The 18,400-nt window shown below is 33.8% G+C and overlaps 1 long non-coding RNA gene and 1 pseudogene across 1 annotated transcript; both read right to left on the reverse strand.

The window, feature by feature from the left end:
- Positions 1 to 12,589: 12,589 nt before the first annotated feature.
- LOC113739715 (strigolactones hydrolase CXE15-like) lies at positions 12,590 to 14,404 on the reverse strand (annotated as a pseudogene).
- A 1,648-nt stretch (positions 14,405 to 16,052) lies between these two features.
- Positions 16,053 to 16,425, reverse strand: LOC140004375 (uncharacterized). The gene is made up of 2 exons (XR_011814181.1): positions 16,342 to 16,425; positions 16,053 to 16,207 (listed from the first exon to the last, which is right to left on the reverse strand). It is a non-coding gene; the product is annotated as an uncharacterized lncRNA (long non-coding RNA).
- Between the last annotated feature and the right edge of the window lie 1,975 nt (positions 16,426 to 18,400).

Here is an 18,400-nt window from a genome sequence, read left to right on the forward strand (position 1 = left end):
CTTTTTGTTTTACACTATACTAAAATTAGTAAAGCCAGAAAATATGAAAAAAATTTGGATGCCCAATGTTCGAGGGATAGAGACCAAAATGGTCTCTTTTGAATACACGTTAGACAAAACAAATTTAGCAATCAAGGTGAAAATTTGGCCCTTGATGATTTAAATAATAATTCTTTTTCTTAAGTAAAATGAAAAAAAAAGAAAATTTTAGTCTGCACAATGTTTTCTAAGAATTGTAGTAATTTTTTTTTTTTTTACAATGCAGAAACTTCCATTTCAAGTTTAAGATGGAAAAATATTGAAACGGAAAAAAAAATTGAAAGAAATAGATTTCAGTGCATACAAGCACAAAAGCAGTGGAAAGTAGTGAAAATACTCGACTTTGGAAGCACATATAATGCTGATATGTACCTTAGGCATAAATATATCATCACATCCTTACTTCTGCAATTTTTCTTAAACGTAAGAAACAAAATTTTTTTCTTTATGATCTACCTTACTTCTGCAATTCGTAGAATCCTTCATATACTAATAAAAAGTAATTCGACCTTATTTTTTGACAAACTTTTCCTCATTTCTTCATATTTTATAAATGTTCATCCAATGAAAAGTTTGAAGATAATTACATTTAATATGAAAATCTTTGAATGAGGGGCCGAGTAATTTTGTTATTATTCTAAAGTTGAACTATTCATTTATTCATTTATTCGCAAATTAGGATTTAGGTTGCAAAGGTGCATAACTTAATATTTTTAGGCTAGAAACAAGAATCAGCGATATTTACACTATGCCCTTCCCCTAATCAAATTGATGGCTAATAGGATACCGTATTGACAAAAGACCAAGGCCTCAAATGTTCCAGCAAATACAAAGGACCAAGACCTCAAGACCTCAAATTTTCTAGCAAAGAAAGAGACTTCACTAAACTGGAGAAGTATTTGATTTAAACTCTTTACATGTAGAATGTGCAAATTTTATTGGTAGTCACGATCAGAACTATGACAAATATGTCAAACTTATAAGCATTGTAAGTAATTGCAATTTCTAACTAATAAGATAACTTTCATTTCATGAAGAAAAGGAATATCATAATTTTGCTTTAGTTTTGAAAATTTTTCTCCAATAAATTCAAAACCAAAAAGTACGCTAATTTTTCCACATCAAGTATTCTATTTACACTAATTATCATACTGTAACTTTTCGATTCTACGAATTAGCGTCTAGGGTGGAAATTAAAATTAGAGCAGTAAATATTGACATTATAATCCTTCCCATATTACTTCGAGGGCTTATTGGATTTCGTACAGACCAAAGACCAAGAAGTCTATTTCCCAGCAACGAGGTGCCAAGATTTCAAATTCTACAGCAAAGACCGAAGATTTTACGTGTGGAATATGCAAATGCACAGCATAGTGATGAATGCCTCTAGAAAACAAATTCTCAGAAAGGTGTACTGTTTTAAACATAAGAAACTTCATATTCTTTTATATTTTTTTCTCAGTCTCAGCAATTCATTAAAAAACAGTAAGTTATTTAAACTTATTTTCTGCTTAAGTTTTTCTTATTTCATCAAATTCTTTAAATATTTGTTCAGTGGAACGTTTGAAAATAGTTACATTCACTATGAAAACCTATTAATAAGGGACTGAATAATTATTGTTGTTATTTTAAAGTGATTTAGTTGCATATTAGCATTTAGGACGCAAAGGTGCACAAGTTAATACTCCAGCCTAGAGTCTAGTGACATCAATGACTAATGGGCTGCCGTGTAGACAACAGACCGAGGCCTCAAATTTTCCAGCAAAGACAAAGGACCAAGACCCTCGAGACCTCAAATTTTCCGGCAGAGAAGGAGACTTCACCAAAGTGGAGAAGTATTTGGTTTAAAGTCTTTACGTGTGGAATATGTGCAAATTTTATTCGTAGTCATGATCTAGACTATGACAAATATGTTAAATTAGACAAAGTTGATGGGAATGCTTTGACTTTTTCATGCATAATTATATCTTATTACTTCTTCTATTTCTTATTTCATCTCTTTTGAAACTTTTCTTATGCTAAACTTGTTTGGCTTGAGATCTTATATTACACTTTTTCACGTTACATTTTATTATACAACTTTTTAAAGTAACAAGTGTCCCATGAATGGGGAGATTTTAAATAACTTGGATTGTTACTTATTATTACATGGAACACATATCATTCAGATGGATAGTGTAACAAAAATATAACAGAAAAAGTTGTAATGGAGATCTTTTGCTGCCCGTTTGGGCTTTCCTCTAGTATAGGATAGCATAGAATTAGTGCAGTTGTTATTTATTGATAAAAGACTCAGTAGAGAAGATTGTACTGCTGTGACTCGTTCATTGTTGTTTTGTCTTATTTTTTGGGACAGTGCTTCAGCATCGAGAGTTACTGTCAATGGCAGAGCCAAAGAGCCGGCGGGCAAGGGGAGCAACTATCACTTTGAAAATATTTTGTACTGGACTAAAAGACGTATTGTCAATGCGGGTAATAGAACATACTGCCTTATACAGGATGAATCCTGATTTAAAATATATAAAATACTTCCACTGAAGTTATTGGTTACAAAAATTTTTGATGGAGAAGAGAACTCTATGAAATTTAAAAGGGAAATTTAGACAGAGGAGTGAACTTTTTAAAAATTTGAAGGGGACAATGTAGTTATGGAAGGGATTTTACAAAAGTTGAGGAGGGGTAGATAAGGTGCAAAATTTAAAATATTGTAAAATATCAAGTCTATTACATAATTTTTTTTCTTTGAGTTTTTATTCTACATATTATTTGTTTCCAAAATCAATATGTTTTCACCTTACCATGTATCCAAGTTTAGGGGAAAAATTAAAGTTTTAGCAGAATTGGAGAATACTATTAACCGATTCACGAAATAGACTATCGTATAATACCACAAAACTTAGTTTTGACTTTATTTTCACAAGTTAAAATTTTAGAAGATGTTTCATTAAATATTGATGCCATTCTATTTGATTATTTTCATAAATAGAACTTAAAAAACACTTTGTCCCCCTTAGCCTATGGGGTGGTAACACTTTACCACCCTGAATTTTAAAAATATATATTTTGCCCACTCAAATGAATTATGTTTATGCTTTTAATTTTGAACAACCTATGTGTATATTTTTCTTCCAAGATTACCCCCAATTTTTCAAGTTTCTCAACGGTCAACTTTTAGAGTGTTGCATTTTCTTCTTATGTTTTCATCAAAATATTCTGTTATTGTGTGCTATGATGTTAGATTATAATATACTCCCTCCGTCCCACTTTGTTAGTCTTGTTTTCCTTTTTCGTCCGTCCCAAATTGTAGTCCACTTTCCCATTAAGAAATATAGTAATCTTTCAAATTGTCTAAAATACCCTTATTAAATATCTTGTTATTAATACATTGTTATTAAATACTAACCCACTATATTGAATACATTGAGCTTTTCCAATACATTGAATACATTGACTGCATTGATTAGCATAAGGGTATTTTAGGAAATTATTAATCTAAATTTATGTTTCCAACCAAATTAATTACACTTTCTTAATCTATGTGAAAAAAAAAACCAAGACTAACAAAACGGGACGGAGGGAGTAAATTAAATAAAAAACTCCCCCTACCTCAGTCTTTTCCCCACCCTATCCCACTTTCTTAGGAGTGCTCCCATAGTGACCATTACTATTTTTTATTTGACCTAATTTTTTTTAAAAAAAATGTATATATAGCACAAATAAAAATCGCAATCATCAGTCTTTTGAATTAGTCAAAAATTCAATGTTAATTATCACATTTGAGACTATGCGAAATCTAAATCAATACCCATTAATTTTTTTACAAACAATATATAACATGTGACAAATAAAAGTCAAATAAATTAATATAACAAAATCATACTTTTGCCACAAACATAATAAAATGCCAAGAAATGGTTTATTATTTTATCACAATAAAATACCATATTGTTTATTTTAAATTTGACTATTTATATGCATATTAGTACTACACTACATTATGTATAAGGTGAGGGAGAGGGTAGGGGCATTAGCCCAATTTAAATTGATACTAAATATACATAAATCTATGTAATAAACCAACTTTGAACATTTATGCATTTTTTCCATTTTGTAACAGTTCGCCACCAACTGCGGTTTCAAATAGGAAATTGAGGGTCCGGCTTCCACAAACCTAAATAAAATGCCCTTCCCCCACCCCCCCCCCTTCTTTTCTGGCTAACCATGGAGTGGGATGCCAACAAAAAATTTTATTAAAGAAAATAAATCATTACAAGGATGGCAGTATGTACCTAACCTACAGATAAAGTGCTGCACGGTGGGTACGACGACTCATTATATTGAAGCCTCCGATAGACCTTGGCCCTTTTTGTTTTGTTGGGCCAGAGAGACTTTGGATTGACTTAGAATAATTCACCTTTGCTCTGTTACATTGACAAGTAAACAATGTGTTTGGATAGCCAAATAATGGCCAAAAACAAAAATTATTTGCTTATATAACAAATATAATTTTCAACACATTTTTTATTTTTAATTACTTTTTTATTTCACATACATCACATGATAAAAAATGTTACAATAATTATTCCAAATAATATTTCAAATAATCTCCAATCCAATGAGGTAATATTTCAAATATTCTATTAACAACCCAAGTCTTGCTTCTTGTTTATGATTTGAGGTCACGATGTAACAGGTCCATGCATTTGAGTGGAATGCACATTAGAATTTGATTTGGATGAAAATTTATTCATTTCTAGCTTGATTAGTGACAAATAAAAACTCATATGGCTTTTAATCACTCTTGGTATGCTTTCAATAAGTATATTTAATGAACAAATGAAAGAGCAACAAAGAAGAATAAGAAAAAATCATCTTCTTCCGTTCACCTTTTCAGGTTCATATTTTTTAAACAGGTTCATAATTGTTTCATGATTCATGTTTCAGATTTACAGTGAAATGATTTGAATAGAAATCTAAAACATTTTAATCTAACCTTATTAGATTAAGTTATACAATGTAAGATATGCTCTAGATTGTTGAACAAAGCGCTTAAAATAATAATAATAATAATAATAATAATAATAATAATAATATGGATGGAGCAAATAAAGGATGTAAACGAAAATATAAATATATATACAAGTGTAATAAATTAAGACAATAATTATAATAATAAATCAATATATATATATGCACATATATACATAAATAATAATAACACCTACACGTGCACAAAGATAGGAATAAAGTGAAAGGTAATGATAGCTAATTAATAAATATATATAAGTGGTAATAAAATAAAGTAGCGACGACAAGGACGATAATAATATAATAATAAATAATTATTAATTATAAATATGTATAGTAAGATAACAGTCAAAATAATAAACATGATTATAAATAATTATTTTATTTTAAATTAGGAAACTTTCTAAAAATTGAAACTTTCCAAATTAGTAAACTTTCCAAAAATAGAAAATCGCCCAATTTGAGGGAGATGCTATTAGGGTCCATTTAATGGTCTAGGTATGAATCTTATGCTTATTTAGAGGTCGTATATTTATGCATTTATAGGAAGTAACAACTAATTAGGGAACCTATGCATTTGATAGGTGCAATACAAGGATCTAAGGTAGTTCCACTCGAGCAGCCAAACAGAGGTAGGTGGTACTTACCTTTCTGAGATTTCAAATGTATAAAATGAAATTCTGGTTTTCAATCACATTTTGTTGTGTTGACTCGAAAGGTGTTTGATTAAATGCTTTTCTTGTGTATTTATGAAAGTTATATTTTACTATACAAAATGGACCATGTGACTTATTTGACATGTTTTGATATGTTCTTATATACAAATGAGATGGATCTTTTATGAAAGCAAAGATGTATGTATATGATATATGAAATGAGTTTTGACAAGTAAAGCTCAGAGCAGTCATGGAATAGACGGTAGGGGCTATAGTCCTGTCTAATCGCCATGGTAGTCTGGTATAAAGTCCTGCCGATTGGTAAGGTCATGGTAGCCTGGTATAGAGTCCGACCGATTGACAAAGCCATGATAGCCTGGTATAAAGTCCGGCCGATTGGCAAGGTCATGGTAGTCTGGTATAAAGTCCGGCCGATTGACCCAAGAATGAAATGTGAGATCAATTGATAGTCATGAAATCTATTGGTCGCCCACCTAGAAGGGGTCTAATCTCTAGGCTGAGTACTCAGTAGCCGGTCATTGCATGTACTTGTTATGAGCTGATTTGATGGAATGATTATGAACTGATTTGAAATGAGACTTATGAACTGATATGAGTTGATTTACGAATGGATATGAAGAGATTTGTGACTTGAGACGAAATGATTTATGACTTTGCGATTTCTCATGTACAACTATCAATATGATGCTTTTGAATTACTTGTCATTCTTTACTGCTGATTGCTTTATAAATAACGTTACTTTCAAAATTACGGATGTGAATGATATGCAAATGATTTGAGTTGTACTTATATATTTGTGTACCTATAAAATTAAGAGTGCGTGGTCCAACAGAGAGGTAAATATTGCCTGCTGAGCGATGTGTCGCTCAACCCACTTCTTACCATTTTTGCAGATTCTGAAGAGTATGAATTGGTTTACGTAGAAGACCCTGAGGATGACTTTTATTAGTTTTAATTGAATAGAAGTTGGCAGACTAGCTACTTCTAGTTGCTAGTCATGTTTATTCTTGTTTCCGCTGTTTCAATTGGAGAATAAATGTACGAACGTCTTGAATATTTGTGGACTTTCTCTTATATGTAATTCGTACCGCACTTTATTTAGTTGAATGATTTAGTGCTGTTAAGGTTAAATTAGTTAATGTAGCCTTGTATTCTTAAGTGAGACTTGGGAGTACGGCGGATGTCATGTGACTGGCACGTGCGGGCTCGGGGCGTGACAGGTAATCTCGAAGCTCAGATCCTTGATTCCTTCCTTGCCAATTATTAAGTAGCCTTTACTTCCTTTGTGTCTTTTCTTAGTGTGTATAGCTATAGTTCCGTGTTTCTTCGTGTACTGTGCGTTCCCCTTCTCCAAACTTCCAGCTACTGAATTCTGGTAGGGAAAGAAGTGCGTGGAATACCTTTAGAATTTGTTTAACAATGGAGAAAGAACTATCAGAAATAATGCAAAAACTGGCTCTCTCGAGCAAAGAAATAGGGGATGCAAACCTGGATTTGGGAAATGTTAACCTAGGACTTAGAGAGTGCCAAACTAGTCTTGTGGGAAGAGTTATGGGGGAAAAATTGTCAATTTTGTAGGGGGGAAAAACTTTGTGACTGCTGCCTGAAGCTCCCCAAAAGAAATGAAAGTCTTGGAATTAGGACCAAACCTATTCCAATTCATTCTGGCCAAGGAGGAGGACAGAAAACATATCCTAAAGGGCGGGCCCTAGATCCTAGATAATCAAATGCTGGTGTTAAGTAGTTGGTTTGAAGGGATAGAGGAGGAAACCTTAGCATTTCATATAGCTCCATCATGGATACAATTGTGAAATCTTCCTGTCCATTGGATCTTAAGGAAGTCATAGTCCCGCAAACTAGAGGGAAAGATAGCAGGCACATAAAAATCTTGGTGATGGCAGATATTTCACAACCACTGATAAGAGGTAGGATGGTCAAATTGAATGGAACTACTAAATGAATAAGTTTCAAATATGAAGGGTGTCTAGATTTCTACTACAATTGTGGAAGAATAGGACATAGTAAGAGAAGCTGCAAGATTGAAGTGAGAATGGAAAGAGGTCAGTTAGAAAATCAATATGGGCCATGGCTGAGTGTAGGTGGAGGAAAGAGTTCACCACAAAAGGAGCAAGCACAGAACAAGTATACAAGTGGTAGGGTCCACTGGGGATTTAGAGATGGAGAACTAGTCCTCGAGAGACCGGCAGAGAGGGAGAAGAGTCAGTAAAATGATCAGATAGGAAAGGAAAGCTAGGGGAAGGAAAATACAAAAGGGGAGTCTACAACATCTAATAAAACTGAGGTGGTAAGGGTTGGAGAAATTGACCAAGAAAAGGGTAGGCTGATAGAGACAATAATCACAAGGGCATACACTGTAGGGTAGGAAAGCCTTCTATACAACCACAAGGCAGAGACAAGTGATGGCAAACAGGGGAATACACACAAATCAAACAGTCTCATTAACAACAAGAGACAGGGAGTAAAGGAGACACAAAATCACCCTCTGACTCCTGTGGATTAGGAAATGGCTAAGATGCATAAAAGGGACAATAATGAAAAAGAAAACAAGAAGTAAAAAGTATACAAATAGATGAAGTACTCTCAGACATGATGAAGGTGGCCTCACTGAAGAAAGGAAAAGAATGAACAAACAACTCAAAACTCCATCCAGGACCAGACAACCACTACAAGAAGTGAATGGGCAAAGTAGCAGAGCAGAACCCCAAGAAAAGGGAAAATTTAGCTTGAGAGATGAAGTAATGCTAGATGTAGATGAGGAGGATCGTAACTTGAAGAAAAACAGAACAACAGAAGAAATGGAAGCTGACACAAGAGAGGAAGAGTGGTAGAGGCCAACCCAAACTGGCCTCTAAAGTCAATATGAAGGTGTTAGTATGGAATTGTCAAGGTGCAGGGAGCCCCTTGACAATTCTCCAATTGAAGGAAGTTAACAACCTGCTCTCCCCAAACATGAACTTCTTGTGTTTGTTTGGATTAGCTGTTTTTAAAGGTGTTTGGATGAGATGCTTTTTTGAGTTATTGTGTATTACTGTAATATTGTATTTGAAAAAATAACCAATCCAGACGGATTAGTAGAGGCTAAGGATAGATCTGGTGGAATGGCACTGCTATGGCAAAGTGACATTAAAATATTGGAAATTCATCGTACATCCTTCGCAATTGAATCTAGAGTACAAGATCCAGAGACATAGATAGAATGGTGGTTCATAGAGATGGAATTCAAATGTGGGGGGGAGTAAAAGAGAACCGCTAGAGTTTTTTATTTTGTTTTTTTAATGTGAAATTTTGAATCATGCGAGTCAAGAAAGTGGAGCCAAGTGGGGCAGGTTATTGTGTCCTCTATTGATTAATGATAACGGCTTTTTATTTATTGCAAATGTTAATCGCACTCCATTTTTTATAATGACACTCTTTTTATTATTTTTATTTATTAAACTATATGATAAAAAAATATAATGAGAGTATCATTACAAAAAATTATACCATGAGGTAAAAAAATGTTAATCACACTTCACTTTTTATAATGGTACTCCCACAATCATTTTTGTCATATTTCATAGTGTTTTTCATAAAGGGATTATTAAATAGGTCTTGCTTTAATTTTTTCCCCCTTGATATACAATTATATACTTGAAAAATCTTTAATTATTTTTTTATCTCTATCTATCTCTCTCTCTCTCTCAATTCTTCTTTATCTTCATCGTCCTTAGTAGGCTGTTGATAAATGTCTTAGTAGAGGTGGGAGGTCAAGAATTCAACTCTTGCTTCTAAGGTTGCAAACGAGCCGAGTTGAGTCGAGTTTTAGCCTAATTGAGCCGAGTCTTGACTTAGTTTTATTAAACTCGAAATCGAGCTCGAGTTCGACGAGCTGACAATTTAAAGTTCGAGCTTGAGCTCGACCTCGAAAAAATAAAAAACAAATTTATTTTTTTAAAAAATAAATAAAATAATATTTTTTCTTAATAAATAATAAAATATTAAGGATATATATATAATTTTACTATTAAAATAAAAAATAAAATAAAATAAAATAAAAAATATATATATACTCAAGCTCGCAAGCCAACGAGTTTAATATTTTGAGTTTGAGTCCGACTCGAACCAGTTCGAGCTCGATATTGAACGACCTCGAGTCGAACTTGACTCGAGCTGCTCGCGAGCGGCTCACGAGCAGTTCGATTCGTTTGCAGCCTTACTTGCCTTCTACCTTGCCACTTAATTGTGGCTGCCACTTCAAGTGACTTTCGTCGATGGGGGTTTTCCGTCAGCTTGCCCTCCCCTTAGATTAGGTAAGAGTAAATTATACAAATGTTATTGCTGTGATTAAAAAAAAAAAAGAAGAAGTCATTTCCCCTTTTTGAACCAGAATCCTCGGTGCATCCATCATCAATAATCCTCAACGAATCTTTCCTTTATATCACATCTAACCCATCGAGATTTATATCAAATGATTCAGTTTATTTTAGAAGTTTCAATTTAGCTATTTGATTAAAAAGTAAAAAAAAAAGAAAATCCAATATGTAAAATTTTTTCATGCTTGCACATCACACCACCATTGCTTGCCACCGTCACAGGCTTGAAATCTAATCAAAGGAGAGATCAATGTTAGGGGAAGGGAACTAGAGAAAGAAAGAGAATGTGCTAGACCAAAAGTGAATAAGCAAAATAATTTCGATTGTTTGAAATGGTGAGCTTGTATTAAAAAGCAAAAAAAGATTGACAATGTTTATGATACTTGTTTTCACTTCTATTACCAATTCTTTGGTCTTTGTCCCTAGGCTAGGAATGAGTTGTGCTAAAATGATATCGGAAAAAGATAGTAAGACCACAGCAGAAGAATATCTCTTGTTGTGACAAGAAGGGAGAGTTTAGTAAAATAAATGCAAAAGAAAATTTAATTAAAAAAAAAGGAACCAAATTGTGGATGTCAAGCAAGGCGAGAACAACTCTTCATGAACTATGACAATCACCTATATACATTGCGTGGCGGATGACTTAAATGATTAAACTAAATGGAAATTTATAACTCATAGAGATTGTTTATGAACTTTCTGTTATTGACAAGTCATGTCTACATCTATTTCACACAAACTTTTGCATTCTTCATTGCGAGTATCAAATATCAATTAGGGTCATTATCACTCTATCCCCTTCAACTATATTACTACTATCAGTTTATCTCTTAACGTTATCTATTAGTCATTTCATCCTCATAAGTAATTTAGGTTAACATGTTAAGAAATTTTGAACAAAATTTTTTTTTATTCTATAGCATTACTATATTGTTATTATTATTTTATTCCTTTAAATTATAGTGATATAATCGCTTTATTTCTAACATTATTTTCTAGGTATTTTACTTCATCGTTAATCTAATTAGTATGGTCAAAAAATTTTAAATATATTGACCCTTTAATATATATAATTAAAAATAAAAAAGTTGGAACGATTATTCTTCTTTTTTTCACTTTAAGAGATCCAAAATATAAAAATAAAAGGATGTTCTCAAATTTCTTTTTCACACTTATTATTATTAGGAAAAGAAAAAGAGACAGGAAAGAAGGAGACCGAAAATTAGATTTTACAAAGAAAAAAATAAAGAAAAGTCTAACATTATCGTATTAATTTAAGGTTGTTGGGATTAGGATTGAAATCTGGCAGTAAACATTAAAGTAAAATAATTTTAAAATAATAAAAGTATTTCATTCTTTCTTATGTGTATTTAAAAAAAAATAATTGAGCTCTCTCTCTCTCTATCTCTCTCTCCCCCTCTCCCTCCCCCTCCTAATCTTTCTATTTGTTTTAATATTAATAAGATTGCCAAGAAGAAAGAGATTAATACTTTGATTTTTTTTCTTGATACTAAAAATGAAAAGAGCCACTTTTAAATTTTTTATTATTTTTATTATACAAAGAGGAGGGTATTTTCTCTAAAGTTTTTTAACTTACTAAATTGGTTTAATGGTGGGATAAATTGTTTAAAACATAACTTTATAGGGTAAATTGATAATGAGGCTATAGTTTATGGGGGTAAAGTGAAACTCTATTAAGTTTGATTGTTAGTCTTGAAGATAAAGTGATTAAAAAATAACGTTAAGGGGGAAATTGATAGTCGCACCAAACGTTAAAGAGGTAAAGTGACCTATTAGTTACCTTGAAAACATTTGTTTTGGCAGGGTGATTATTTGAAATATTTATTTGAAATAATTACAATAGCACTCTTTATGACGTGATATATGTGATAGATAAAAAGTGGTTGGAAATTATACTTATGATGTAAGCACAACAAAATTTGAATTTTTTTTGGCAAATCTTGATAACGAAACATACCTAATTTGTTCTAGCAGTAGGCTAACTACTAGTTAAGGAAAGCTCATATGCATTATGGCATGATTGGCATCCTTGGTGCCATCAAGAACGAGTTAATATACAAAACAACGTTCAACAACATGATCACATAAAAAGGTTGTATAATTATTGACCTTTTTAGTGATGTTGTGAAATAGATATGTTCGAAATTTCAAAATTTCATACTTATCCTTAAATAATCATCGTATAAAGTTGTGAATTTGGAACGGGACAATTAATACCCATGAATAAGTTGCAGTATTTATCTATTTTTTTTCTCCTTGTATACTTTTGTGGTTTTAAATCGATGATCAACATTTCAATGTCATTTCGAAATGAACTTATTCTCTAGTAAAGAAATGGTTGTTTAGTCAATTGATTCCTATGTAGCTCCAACTTAATATCATTTGTAAGGTGATGAAACTTGAGATAAAGCACAAGTCCGAGACAAAACACTAATGGAGGCTATAATTCCTTGGCACAAATTTGTAACATGATATATTATTTGAGCAATTACGGAGCACATGACATGAACAGAAAGACCTGCAATTGATAAACACAAATGAGGCTTCAACTGTTTCTTTTCTTCTTCGTTTGAAAAGGCTCATCAAACATTGAGTACTCAGGCAGAATATTTAGTAATGAATTGTTTGGTGATTCCCATCAACTTCTTGGAAGGTTCAGAGTTGGGATTTATAGTGACGAACCCATGTTGCTGTCCTTCAAATTCCTCATACTCAACTTTCTTTCCCCACCCTTTCAACTTCTTTGCATACTCCTCAACTCTGTCTTTCAATAAATCGCTTCCTGCACAAACCACTAGGATGGGATCAAGATCAGCTGTTTCCAGGTTGGGGCTTAAGGGTCCAAATGGATTTATTAGCGGATGGTCAGTTGTCTCCCCCAGCTGGTACTGAAAGCCTCCAGAACCTAATTCATCAAGCAAAATAACAAACCATATAGCTAACGAAATTCACCGTGGTGGTGTACGTAACAAAATCACAAAATCTATCCGTTTGGATTGCAAGGTAATGGAGTTTTTGTTGAAAAATATATTATAGCAATGTGAGATAAAAAAGTAATTACAAAATGCATCGAGAAAATTTTTCTACGAAAACTCGCAATTTAAACAAGGAATTCACATAATCTGTACATAAAAGTAATCAAATCTTAATCATGAGTTCCTTAAACAATTACAATTGCTATCAACTTGTATTGCTTTCAACGGGCATGACACATTACAACTACTATTTTGCATCACTTTTGACACGTTTAAGATTATGTAAAACGAGAACCAACAAAAATGTAAAAAGTGATCTATTTTATATTTATTGTATAACTGAAATACAACTTTTTTTTTGTTTGAACATGTACAAGTTAATCTTGAAAAATCACAAAACCCTTAATAAAAAAATTATAATTTATTAAAAAAAGCATTATGTGTCTAAATAGCCAAGGGGGAGTATTTAGTGCATTTTTTTTTATCGAATTAGTGTATTCCAAAAAATATGAAATTAGTGCTGCATAATTAGTCAGCAGCTGACCTGTCAATGAGCTCCCCATTCAAGAATGCATCTTTTGGCCCTTCAGCTTCAGACTTGGTAAGCACAGTCCCGCCAAAGAAAGGAGCCCGAAGGACATACCCCTTTACTCTAACCGGCGCCAGCTCAGGTGAGCCGGCTCCAAGCTTAACAGCCAAGTTATGAGATATATTTCCACCAGCCGAGTCACCCGAAATGAACACACTCCCAAAGTCGGCTACATCAGTGAGCCATGTATCCTGCTCCTCAGCCACGGCTTGGGCCTGAAGCCATTTCACTGCCATGAACGCATCTTCAATAGCAGCCGGAAGCCGGTTTTCCGGCGCCAGCCGATAGTCAGGAGATATGATCACCGCTTCAAGCTCCTTAGCCAGCTTCAAGCAGTAGTTCTGGCAATTGGGCCATGCACGTGAGCCAATGCAGAACCCTCCTCCATGAATATAGTAAAAGATCGGGAGCTTCTTCGACGAAGTCGCTGTAGCCGGCTTGTATAGCCGGAGCTGAAGATTGCGTTCTGGGTCGAAAACGGCGTCCTTCCAGAGAACGGAGCCGTCGTCTTCTACAGGCACTTCGAAGCTTGGTTTGGTGGACCGGACAATTGAGCCGTCGCTATAGACTCGGAGGACTCCCCGGCATTCGTCCACCTCATACGGTTCGGTGGCAGCGAAAGAGGCAGCCGATGGAGCCTCCGGAATAGCTGTATCCGACTTGTCTATTATGTGTTTGATAAATTGTCTGAGAGAAAAATATTACTAGGAAGAATTTTATGTCATCAAAAAATAGGCGGGGGTTAAATAGTATTGATGAAAGTCCTAGTGGTTTAGTAGGACAAAAGGGTTTCAACTACTGATCATGCTGAATTGGAATTTTTGTTGGCATTTAGTTTGTGAAAGATATGTCGTTTTAGGATGTTTGTGGATTAGGTTTGAAATGTTTATGTAAGCAAATTCTTTTGAGTTAATGTGGTGCCAAAAATAAAGGACAGGATTAAAGACAAAGCTTGGTCTTCCACTTGAACCAAACGCCTAATTGCTGAATCACTTGTGAGTTCTATACTTCTACTGGTTTGTTGCTTCAATTTTTTGACCTGTTGCTTTTGGTGTTTCGAGTTTTGCTCTTCTGTTGAAGCCGAATTGACTCTCTATCCAAGTCATATCTAGATTGGTTCTATAAAATCATGAAGAAATATAATTACTTCAAATTAGTGAATTTATGGGTGAAAAATGGTATTAATTAAATTTTAGTACTAATATGTAACAAGTGTGCAACTTCTTTAAATTTAAAATGGAAAATATGACATTCTTCGTATCATGGTGGCCGGAGGAGGGTGGATAAGATTAACCATTGTAAGACTCTTTTCAAAAGATGGCCTACATGTTGGTCTTTGCTCATGGTCAGAATAGAAAGCTGGCAGGCCGGTCAAATGGAAACTTAGGTAATGATATGGCTAAGATTTCCATCTTATCTAGACAAATGGATGGCAAAGTGATCAGTGATTTCTTCATAAATGACAAAGTAAATACGGCTGCCAATTGGGTTCATTCATGTCTTGAAAATAACATGGTGACAGAATTGAATTCTTCCTAGCTAGTATGGATCCAATATACTGTGGATGTAATATGCTTTTGCTTTTATTACCAAACTTTTGTAAAAGTAGATGTTTGTCAATTGATTTAGAATGAGGATGATTAGTTGTCTCTGCATGCAAGCTCCCAAACAATAATCAGATGTCTTTGAATGCAAATTATGCAATCAATAGATATACGATCTAGTGTATAAGTCTGTTTCTTTTTCCTTTTTTTTTGTTTGAGGAAAATATAGCACAAAAGTCTTGATACAAGTTCTTTTTGGATGGTGTTGTGTTATTGTTGCAAATGGAAACATCATTCCATCCTCACCACGAAAGGCTGGAGCTTAATAAGCAATAGCATCGCTCAAGGTTGGAAATTGTAGGAAGAGTAGAAGGAAGAAGGCAGTAAAATGCTACCAAATACCATGTTTTGTGGGATTACCAGACCAAGTGAGATGCATAAGTAGCTGTCTGCAATTGTTAATGGCCACGGTTGAAACATGGAGGGCAGAAACAATCCACGAGTCTTCCCGGCTTTCAGCTCCTGTTTCTGTTTCTGTTGTTAACTTGATAGAATTTACCCAAAAGAGAAAATGATCGATTACCTGGACTACTATTTTCCCACTTTCAGTACAATTTTTCCACCTTTGTGGGTGTTCTATAGCAACAGACAGGTGATAATATGCCATACAAATCTTACGTATTGACCAAGTCAGGAAGTGTAGATAAAAATGATACTAACACCCCGCCCCCCAGCCCCCAAAAAATCCCAAAAAAGAAAGGAACAAAAGAAAAAGATGGAAACTGTTAAGTGGACCTAGTAAAGATGCTAAGAAGATAGTCTTGAATAAATGAATTAGGGATATGACATTATCTTCCATATTGGCAATTACAAGGGGAAAAAGCGATTCTGGGGGTTCTAAAGTTCTTTACAAACGTCTTGCATATCCAGAACCTCCGCACTTCTTACACAGTATCAAACCTGTAGAATGATACTATTAGCTTAACTACCGAAGTGATAAAAATGCAACAATATCAAGTTTATAAACAATGTATTCTTAGACCTGTTAATGTTCCGAAATATTAGTTGTGGCACACAGTTAAAAAGTAACAAACCTGCACCCTTGCAGACCCTGCAATCAACCAGCCCTGTTTCCATTTTCATCTTACCATCATTGCAGAAGACACATTTGGTTACCACCTGTCGTCAATTAACAAAGAATAGTTCATCAGGTACGGGGGAAATGACTACTAACACATAATGAAAACTACCAATTATCAACAAGTATCTGAAATTATCGTGGCTTCAAATCCAAAAGGACTACAAAGATTCACAGAAGTCTGCAAGCCAAACAAGAGTGTGATTACATACTCATTGGTGACACTAACATAATTCGATCCATTTATGTATACTAGGAGGAAAACACCACGCGATGCGCGGTGTAATTGTTAGGCTCGATAAAAAATGCCCAGTTATTCAAATTTATATATTAAGTATGAACAGTTACATAAAGGTACAGTAATATCTTTGCGATTTTGTAATTTTATTAAGAGTGAAAATAAGTAATTTGTTAAGAAAATGCAAGACAATATAATAAGAAGATTACTGAGATCATTATGATGTTCCTTGTTTCTACATACAATGTAAGATGTTCCTTGTTTCTGCGTAAAATATGAGATGTAACATGCTTTTGCATACAATGAAAATAGAACAAACAAAAAAGACATAATCAAGGCGGAGCAAAGTCTTCTGAACGAGATCTAAAATTGATACAAAGTTGAGACCAAACATAGTTCAGCCTTTGCCACAAAAGTTGCCTAAGGATAACCACACACAGATGTACATAATTTGTAGATATAGCAATAATCCTTTCAAAAAGTTCTAAATAATCTGTCAAATCTAGAATGGCAAATCAAGAAGGCAAAAAGTATCAAGTTCGAGTTGTATAAAAGTTGAATAGTATGAATTCAGCTTAATCTTGTTTTCTTGGTGGAGTAGCTGTCCATATTTTAAGAGTCATCTCCTTTCATATTATCTGTATCATCGAACTTTTTAGCAAGTTGAAGGCAAACTTTTGAAGAACCATTGGCTTCTCCTGCAGTCATGAATTTTCCTGCAATTTGCTTTTAGGAGAAGACAAATGTGTATTACAAGTTGAATTGAGTGTTCATGTACTTGGAGTTGAGCTCCACAATCTGAGCTTGATGGCTAAGTGACAGAGTCATTTTTTGCGCTACCTGCTAACTGGACAGAAGTGGCAATGTCATTAGTTTCAGAATACTGTATCACTGTGTAGTGCTACCTTGCATTTGCTAATTGTGTTTGCACTGATTTGATATGTACCAGAAACATCTTTTTTTTGAGTCGCTCATGAACAAATTCAAGACGAAGCTCAACATTCTGTGAGCAAAACTAAAATATGTCAGGTAACAAGTCCTACAGAGAACTTGGAGCTTTTAGCAAAACCACTACAGAGCCTTATCAAGGACAGAAATGCTCCATAGCATCCCTATTGTTTCTTACTGTTGCTTCTCTAAACACTCGTTACATGATTTCTAAATACTATTAGGATGTGACAGTGACAAGGCTCCTGAAACCTTGTAGTAGTGTTATGTTAGCGGCAAAAAAGGTTGACAGAGCATGTATGATATTACTAACAAAAATTTACCCATTTCATGTCAAAGTAAATCATATCCACTCTCCAAGTGTATAATATTAATTCAAAATTGCAAACTGACATTCACAGGTTCTACTTTGTTGTGTACTTGGGGAGTAATGGAGTAATTTAATCTTAGAAACCTCAATAACTCTGACCACAATCCAATCTATAGCTAATATTCCCCCAACTGTTAGTTGGTAACATTTGCTCAGAGAGCAGAAATTATTGTATATGAGACAAAAATAAAGGGAATGTTGCCACTGCCAAGCAGGCAATGCAGATTTACTTTTATTTAAAAGCTTAATATTGCTCAAAGAAGTAGTTTTTGCAGATACAAGCCTCTCTCACATGGCAATGTCCAATCAGCAGGCATTTAATGGAGTACAAAGGCAACAAAATGTTTGTTAATATGCTAATGCTTTGTAATTTTTAACTTAATTGTTTACCTTAAAAGATAAGCAGCTGAACAGTACATGTATTATATGGCAGGTTAGAATACATCAGCAATTGTAGTT

This window comes from Coffea arabica, chromosome 1c, assembly GCF_036785885.1.
Source record: "Coffea arabica cultivar ET-39 chromosome 1c, Coffea Arabica ET-39 HiFi, whole genome shotgun sequence".
Lineage (NCBI taxonomy): Eukaryota > Viridiplantae > Streptophyta > Magnoliopsida > Gentianales > Rubiaceae > Coffea > Coffea arabica.